The following is a 6,949-nucleotide window of genomic DNA, read 5'->3' as shown; positions in this document are numbered from 1 at the left end:
AAAGGGTCTTGGATCAACATTGGAATCCTATGAGTCATCATGCAATGTCTTTTTTTTTTCATTCCATGATCTGCTTCATGTCTCCATGATAGCTCCCTTTTATTCTTCTTCCTAACGGGTGTTTCTTTATGCTTCCTCCTTGCTATCTTCTTCAAGAATTACGTTGTCATGCTATGAAGGTACTCCTACCAATGAAAATAATCCATGGAAAAGAAAAAATAGTCTTAGAAACATCTATTCTATCATTACCTAGCTCATGGAATGATCATCTCATGGTAGTCTTGTGAGAGGGTTAAAATAAGAAGGCTTGATTAGGAGGGCACAATCAAACTCATCAAAGTTCACAAGAGGCCTTCAAGATGCGCTTGTGAGCTCAAGAAAGAGAAAGGGAACTCAAGGGCGTAGGGTGCAAGTCCGAAGCACGAAGGAAAATCATTTGTTGGTTCAAGATGTGTTCATGCACTCAAATAACAAAGGAGGGCACACACTGAAGGGATGAAGGGATTAGGCTTCAAGACTTCCAAGTGCGATCATGCACTCAAGAGGAACAAGAAAGGCTTAGGGAACATAGTCGAAGCATGAAGTGGAAAACATTTTTTGATTCAGGATGTGCTCATGCGCTCAAGGAACAAAGGAGGCATACCGAAGGGAGGAAGGGGTTAGGCTTTGAACCTTCGCAGTGTTCTTGTGCGCTTAATAGGAACTAGAAGGGGGAAGTTCTTCAAGTTGAAGGAGTGCACTCAAATGAAGGCTTCAGCATTTTAGATCGTGCCATGTGCTCTTTAAGAGAAGGATAAAAGTTTCATGCTTTAAGAGTGCACCATGTGCTAAAAGGCTTCATACTTCAAGAGTGTGCCATGTACTTAAAGGCTTCAAGCTTTGAGAGTGCACCATGCACTTAAATGGAAAGATGAAAACTCCATGCTTCGTAAGTGTGCCATGCACCTTACGGATTTGTGCTTCATGAGTGTGCCATGCACTCTAAGGGAAGGCTTCATGCTTTGTGAGTGTGACATGAACTTTTTGAGAGATAAAGGATCCTTCGTTGTTCCGAAGTGTGCTTCGTTGTTTCGAAGTGTGCTTCATTATTTCAAAATGTGCTCAAGGGAACCCTTTTGTTCTAAAGTGTGCTTTTCCACTGAGTGTTTGAAGTGAACTTTAGCTTGGGAGGGCACAACTCTCTCCAACAATTTACTTGTTCATCTGGAATGCACTTTTCACTAAGGGAGGCAACACAAGGCTAGGTGAATTATCCTTAGGAAGTACTAATGCACTGTGAGAGGGAGGATACCTTAGAAAATACTTAGTGCATGAGTATGGAAGGAAAGATACATCAATGAGGCTCATGAAAAAGTTGCGCTCATCACCTAGTAAGAGGGTTAATGCCTTTAGAACTTGCACTGGGATGAAGGACCATCATAGTAGGAGAAAGAAATGAAACCTAAAATGACTCAAGCATGGATCACACACATAAATTCCATCAATACAAGCCAACATAATGCACAAGACTCATGAACATTAGTCACACCTTGAAATGAAAACAAAGAAACACTTATTTCTAAGTGTGACAGTTGAAACGACATATTATAACACTTAGAACACAAGCTATGAGAGGAGTGACGACTATGACCTAAAGGTGCGATTATTTGTAAGAATGTGTCTATCACATATTCTAATTATATATAGGATTGTGTAATGCAGAAGGGTGCACTTGAACTGACTTTTGTGGTATGTAGAGGTGTGACACATGCATGAGCGAAAATCACAAGAATGACACCTACAAATTGAGGAAAACATAGACAACACTTGCAAAATGCAAATGAACTTGAAAGTGAAACATGCCAGAGCAAAGATAAAATGAATATACAACTTATTAAAGTGAAAACAAGAAAAAACAATAGTTGGGAATGTGAAAGCAAAACTTGTTAAAGTGAAAGTATGCAAAATATGATAGTTGAAAAACACACCGAAGTATAAGTACAATGGAAACCAAAGTGAGGGAGACTGTCAACGAAAGTGCGCACCAATTTTCAACATGATTTGAACACTACATAGGCACTTTCTTCATGGATGGTGCTATGCTTGTTCAAGCTTTCATAAAGTAAGTGTTCTCATGAACTCATTAAAGATTGTGCATGTGAGTGCATGTGACTTGACAGTTTAAAACTAGGAAGAAGACTTAAATGATTTTCAAAACATCAAGAGACCATGGAGTAACCATAGATCGATAGATTGTAAGATCCTCAGTAGGCTCTGTTATCCCTTACAATTTCCTAGGTTGAAAGGAGATCGAGAAGGGTAACCTCGAACCAATTCTGCTCAGTAGCTAGCTCTACTAAGCATGAGAGGGATCTCTTGAAGTCTTTTATCAGTGAAATAACTTTAAATCAAATGAGTTTTAGGATAGATATATAGTTGTTTGTGTGTTGGTGAAAATTTGAATTTTAGGTTTTGTTGGACTTAGGGTTTGGAGCCACAGATAGGTCTAGCCTGTGAGAGTGCAGCAACAACTATGAAAAGAGCTAGGTGTCATAAGACCATGGTGTATTTAGAATTTTGTCCGTGTAGTATAGAAGAGAGAGTGAAGATGAAACTAATGAGCATAAGTAAACACGATTTCATTAGCTTAGGAAGACATAAACATAACTATGAAAACCAGATATGTAGAGCTTGTGAATAAGAATTATGTATATTTCACTGTGAGGCATCCATAGAAATAAGAGATATCATGTAGATAAATATGTATTAACCATTAGAAAACAAATAAAATGAAGAACAAACACCATGAACTCACAGGGCTGGAATTCCTTAAAATTTGCTACAACTTTCTCTTTATTAGCTCAAAAGATGATTACATGCAATCCTCCTCCCCAAATATTCCAACCCTTATCTTTGAAAGAGAAATGATACATATAGACTCTCTTAGATCACTTTCCCACCTTTAGGAGTCGAATTCCTTGGTGGAGGAACCGACTCCAAGATTCTCTCAACCAACAGGTGAGAGTGAGAAGGTGAAACTCAAACACTTCTTGGAGAGTTTGTTTAGGAGTTTGCTTCCTTTATGAGGCCTAATAAACATAAAAAAAACATATGATGTACATTTATTCATGTCTACATCACCTTGCCTCGAAATTAGTTCAATTACATAAAGAGGCTTGACTTTGACTAATGTCAAACTGGAAACTAGAAATTTTACATAGTGAAATTTACAAATTAAAACACAAAAAAGTGCAGAAACGCAGCGTTGACTTTGAGTTGATTTTCAGGTCACTTCCAGAGGTCCAAATGCAAGTATGAGAGAATAGTCAACTATCCCTTCAAGTCTAGTTTCCAGAACAATTTGATTTTTTTAATTTTCCCCATGGGAAGGCCTTCAAAAATCCATTCTCCCAAGGTCGCTCCAGGTGTGCAACACTTGTCAAAAAAGGGTCCAGAATGCTAGTTTTTTGCCACTTTTTTCACTTTTATGCAAAAATGAGACACCTATGTAAAATATGTGAAAATTGGTTTTTAGAGGATGGAAATAGATTTCCAAAAATGTTGACCTTTCCTGAAATAGATGCCTGAGGAAAAAGCGCAGCGCCTCTGCTGATTTTTTGAATTTAGCTCCAAAATTCACAAAAAAACCAAAAGTGCTCAGAATTTGCTCAAAATTGGCTAGAAGCTATTAAATTATGTATGTTAAACCTTCATAGATGCTTCAACAAGAATCTCCAAGTTTCCATCATCCTTTTGGTCCTTTTTGGCTTCTTTGAGCTTGTTTTCAAGCTGCTTTACCTTGACATTGGTGATCATGTTTTGAGCATGGTAGTGGTGCGCCATATGCCTAAGCAATTGATTATCTCTGTTTTCCTTCTCGAGGAGCTTCTCCAAGTGTTCATTCACCCTATTGAGCCAATACTCCTTGTCTTGATTGACCTCAAGAGCAATTCATTCCTCTAGGTCTATGTCTTCATTCAATAGGATGTGTTCTTCCTCTTCTTACAATGCCTTCTTTAGGCCCTTTGTTTTTGGCCTTTTCCTCTTACCTTTCCCTTTTGCTCCTTCAGTCTCACTTGACTCTATGATTTCTTTTCCCTTACCAACCTATTGTAATAACTTGGTTTTCTCTTTTCCGTGATCAAGTGCTTTGCTTTGAGCCGATTATTCTCTTGTTCAAGGAATGAAATGATGTATTTAGCTCTCGCCATGTTGACTGTGAGCTCCTTGATATGATAGTATTTATCTTTGATCATCTGTTGCATGATTAAAGTTTGATACTCTACCTCTAAATCAACCAACTCAAATTCATGCTCAACCATGTCCTTATCCCGCGCTATCGATCCCTGTTTTGCTAATGTAGAAGGCTTGGCCCCATTCTCACCATGAGAAGCAAACACAAGTCCTTTTCATCTCTGGTATTTTTTGGTCACCTCAGATCTAGGTGCCTGGGGAACATCCTCTAATTTTTTTGATAACCCTACTTCCATAGGTTGTGCTGATGTGTCTTGGTGAAGCAATCTCATTTCATTTTTGAAAGCCTAGATGATAGGAAAAGGTAAAAAAAACAGCGAGGGATGAGTGAAAAATGAAATGATGTGTAGGTAGAGTGGAAAAAATGGCAAAGGAGGTTTGAAAGAGGTGGAAATTAACTATGGAGAGCTGATGAAAATGAGTGGAAAAGTAATGGAGGAATGATCTTCTTGTGAGAAGGAAAAATAGAGTTTGTAGTGAAAGTGCCCAAAAACCCCTAGGAATGAACTAGGGTTTCACTTTTGGAGAGGTAAATTTCTGTTTTGAGGTTGATTGAGTGGTTAAAATATTTTATAAAACATGTATATAGGTGTAGGGGAAAGTTTTACATGTTTAGAAACCAAGAAATAAAAATAGCCATCATCAACCTATCATTCTCCATGAAAAATTCACTACAAACCCTAATTGGAAAAATCATTGGCATGAGATGATTGTGAAGAGAAAAGAAGGAAGAATAATGGTGTACTTACTTGTTTCTTGGCTTAGAAAGCAATGAAATCACGTTTGCAGGCTTAAAAATCAAAATTGGGAGAACTTTGGGCATTTTCTGGACACGCTGCCTCGTGCGTAGCACAGTTAGGCTGTGCGCAGCGCCATATTAAAAACCACTTTTGGAGGCCTTAAGCTACTCCAAATTGAGGACTTGATAGCTCATTGGAAAGATTTGGAATCTGGCTATAATATGGACTCCTCAAGCATGTACTTTGGACACTCCATCAGGGAGAAAAATTGGTTTTCCCAAGGTCACTCCAAAAACTCAAGGTTTCTCTGACAAAAGCACAATGCCAACTTGCAGAGCACTTTTGGATGCCTTCCACTAATCCAAATCACAATATGAAGGTACCATTGGAAAGATTAGGATGTCTTCTACATAATAGAGTCCTTAAGCACTGCGAAAACTGTAGAAAATATGTATGTAGGTTAACCCGATAATGCAATACAAATAAAAGTAGAATACTATAACCTGCTTCTACTATCAATTTGTGGAAGCTTAAAGATCGAGCTGAACAATATAACCAGAAGAAGAAGAATAAAAACACAATACACACATTGAAAATACTTCAGGGAAATTTGCAGCTAAAAACCCCACTATCTGTATTATCATACAAGTTGGAAATACATAGGAATTATACAATGCCTTAGCTCTCACAGCTAGCCAGCTCTCAGTACAATCCTCACAGATGCTCATAGGAAATCTAGGCTTCTCTCCAGCCTTCCTCTCTGCCCTCCAAGCTCCTATTTCCTTACGCTGTTCCTCTGGGATGATTCTCCTTCAAGCAAGTGGAAAACTCATTCACCAAGTGGATGATAACCTAATCTCACACACTGTCAGAACTGTGCAATGCTCAAGGAATGATGCCTTGACTGCGTGCATGAGTTTTCTTTATAAGGAAACATATGCAACTGATAGTACACTGTCCTTGACATTAATCTCAACTGGGTCTTTTTTAGAATAGGCATACATGAGTTTATGATGAGGGAATCTTCGGTTAATTGGAGTAGCATTGGTTGAGTGCATGCATGCATCAACTGACTGTTAACTCTCTATTAGTTCCTCAAACACTTTGGAACTAATTTAACTGGGCTTAACTCAGTGAAATGAGTTAACTAATTACAACTCAAATATAAATCAATCTTATCTCCTTAATTTAAGGGACAACTCTTGCATGACTTCAGAAAGACTTCTAACTTGAATTTCTCCAACTAATTAAGTCAAAATAGCTTAATTAGTTATTTCCAAGTAGCTGTTAAGACTAAATTCGATTTTAATTCACAATTTAATTTAAGGACAAATTAAATTGGAATATTCTTATTCCCATATTTCAGCACTCCCTCTCAACAAGAAAGGGATTATCTGCCACCCTGATCCTGTCTCTATGGAACTCGAATTTACAATTTAACAATGCCCTTGTCAAAATGTCAGCATCTTTCTCCTTTGTCAAAATATACTGCAACAACATGATCCTCCTATGATCAGCAGCTTGCTTTACCTTGTAAAGCCAACGGGAACTCACAACTGACTTGTTCTATGGTCCCGGAACCACGTCCCAAACACTGTTATGAACTATGGAGTCATACTCCTCCACCATAACATCAACCCAAATCGGTTGCTGCACTGCTTCCTTAAAGGAAGATGGCTCAGTCTCAACACATTCCCCAATAAGGGCCATGTATCTAGTGTACCTCTCAAGTGACCTCCTCTGTCTGCGCTGAGAAGATGGTGCTCCCACATTCTCTCTTGCATCCTCCAACAATCTGTTAGCTTCTCTTGTGCACTTCCGTCCATATCTGGAATACTTTGCTTGATTGGATGTCTCCACTCCTGGAACCACTGCATGCGGCTACTCCACATCAGTCTGAGGCTCCTCCTCCTTAGGAACCAACAGTTCCTCCACAACCTGTAGTTGAGGCTCCCTCTCAAGGGAAACTCGCATGG

The sequence above is a fragment of the Pinus tabuliformis genome, chromosome X (genome assembly GCF_031772625.1).
Source record: "Pinus tabuliformis cultivar Carrire ecotype Pingquan chromosome X, CPIR1, whole genome shotgun sequence".
NCBI classification, from domain to species: Eukaryota; Viridiplantae; Streptophyta; class Pinopsida; order Pinales; family Pinaceae; genus Pinus; species Pinus tabuliformis.
This window is presented reverse-complemented; position numbering follows the sequence as displayed.